Raw genomic sequence first — 2,383 nt, forward strand, 5'->3', positions numbered from 1 at the left:
TATAACAACAACAACAGCAGCATCATCAACAACAAAAACAACATAAGTGGAACCATGTGAGTGGAGATTGTAAGGAGTAAATAATAGTCAAGTTTTGCAAGTGAATACCAGATTTGACTGGGTTTGATTATGGTCCTTACAAAGACCTGGCATTTTGGGTTAGGTTGGGCAATGAAATGAATAGAAATGTTTACTATATTCATGTCTATAGTTCTAAATTATTTCAGAATTTAGATCTTTGTCACTCTAATGTAATTGCTGAAAGAAAATATTTATGAAAACTGCAATGCCAATTAGCCAAAGAGGATTCATATTTTAAATTTTAAAATTTAAAATTTTTAATTTTAAAATTACATTCAATATATATCAAGATGGGAGATTCATTATCTGAGGCATTTCCAGAGCCAGAGTGATTTGAATAAGTTTGTGAATTTTTTCTGTTCTCTTTTCTAATAATTTTTTCCCATTGCTGACACTTCCAAAGAAGGAACAAACTAAACTTGAGATGTTACAAAAAAGTACACTCATTAGGGATAAAAACAACTTGATACAAAAATGGATTTCTGTTGTCTTTTAACTTTGATGAAAGAAAAGTTGTCACAAGAAACAAGCATGATCTGAAGATTCAGAAATTCTTGGGATTCACCCATGCTTTTCTATTTTTTAAAATTTATTTTTTTAATAAATTTATTGGGATAACATTGGTTAATACAATTATATAATTTTCAAGTGTACATTATAATTTGATATCTATATATTCTATTGTGTGTTTACCACCCAAGAAGTAAGCATTTTTTTTTTTTTAACGCCTACAGCACCTGGTCTTCCAAGGTGGTCTCTCATCCAAGTACTAACTAGGCCCGACCCTGCTTAGCTTCCGAGATCAGACAGGATCAGGCACGTTCAGGGTGGCATGGCCGTAGACTTATTTTGTTCTTGTCTTGTAACTTAATTGAGAAATTTTTGGTTATGGAGATTTTTTGTTCATTTGAGTCAAACAAGTAAGTTTATTCTTTCCAATATAATTTGTGCCAGAGTTTCACAATCTTGGCACTACTGGCATTGGGGGCTGGATAATTCTTCGTCGTGGAGGCTATAATGTGCATTATGGGATTCTTATCAATATTCTTGGCCTCTTTCAATCAGACCAAAAAAGGAATATTTTGCAGCATAGACAAATATCCCCTAGCAGTCACCTAGCATTGGGAACCACTACTTTGTGCCCTGTTCTGTGTTAAAAGCCCTTTCTATGTAATATTGATAAGGCTATATCCTTTATTTACTTCCAGTATTTGTATTATCAATTCTTATTTTTTGAGGAACCTCCAAGAAGGAGCCCAAAAAAACAACCTAACACTTCATCTTAAAATTTATTTTTTAAATTTTTTATTTAAGTACAACTGGTATACAATCTTATATTGGTTATATTAGTTTCAGGTATGCAAAATAGTGATTCGACATTTTTCTACTTTACATGTGATCACTCCACTAATTCTAGTAATCTTCTGTCACTGGCCAAACTTATCACAGTATTATTGATTATATTCCCCTTCTTCTTTTCATCCATCCCCAACCCCTTCCTTTTTGGTATCCATCCCTTTGGTCTCTGTTTCTATGAGTCCATTTTTGTTTTTCCTCGTGTGTTTTTTTGACATTCAATTCTATTTTATATTAATTTCCAGTGTAGAGCATAGTGGTTAGACATTTATATAATTTACAAAGTGATCCTCCACCTGGCACTACACATGGTTATTACTATATTATTGACTATATTCCTTGTGCCATACTTTACATCCCCATGACTATTTTGTAGCCATCAATTTGTACTTCTTAATCCTTTCACCTTATTTGCACTGTCCCCCAAACCCCCTCCAATCTGGCAATCACCAGTTTGTTCTTTGTATCTATGAGTTTGTTTCAGTTTTTTGTTGTTATTTATTTTGTTCTTTAGAGTTTACATATGTAATGCAGGAGCTTCAGGCCAGGAATCTGTACCTGGGCCTTGGATATTCTGAAAAAGCCACCAGGAGGGCCAGTAGATATGCCATTTATTGTTCACAATATAAGGAAGCTTCAGTACTTGGTCAGTTAGAGCTTCAGGAAAAGGCTGCAGGCCAAAAGCAGGCTTTGTTTTATATGTGAGCAGAGGGGAGGGAGATTGCCTCATCCTGGAGAATAAGGGTTTTCCCCTGTGGATGAGAGCTGGACGTGCTACCTAGCTAGCATTGGGGAGGACCAGACCAGCCGTGTCCTTGAGTGGAACAGGGAGATAATGTCTATGGGAATGGACAAAGGGGCAGATAGTATCCATAGAAGCAACAGAAAGTGTACTTGGGGACAAGCACAGACCAGGGAATGCTTTGTTCATTGTCCTTGAGGCTAC

The 2,383-nt window shown here is 35.5% G+C and overlaps 1 pseudogene; it reads right to left on the reverse strand.

The window, feature by feature from the left end:
• Positions 1–806: 806 nt before the first annotated feature.
• Positions 807–925, reverse strand: LOC112483217 (annotated as a pseudogene).
• Positions 926–2,383: the final 1,458 nt, after the last annotated feature.

Source organism: Pteropus alecto, unplaced genomic scaffold, assembly GCF_000325575.1.
Source record: "Pteropus alecto unplaced genomic scaffold, ASM32557v1 scaffold126, whole genome shotgun sequence".
In the NCBI taxonomy this organism is placed as follows: Eukaryota; Metazoa; Chordata; class Mammalia; order Chiroptera; family Pteropodidae; genus Pteropus; species Pteropus alecto.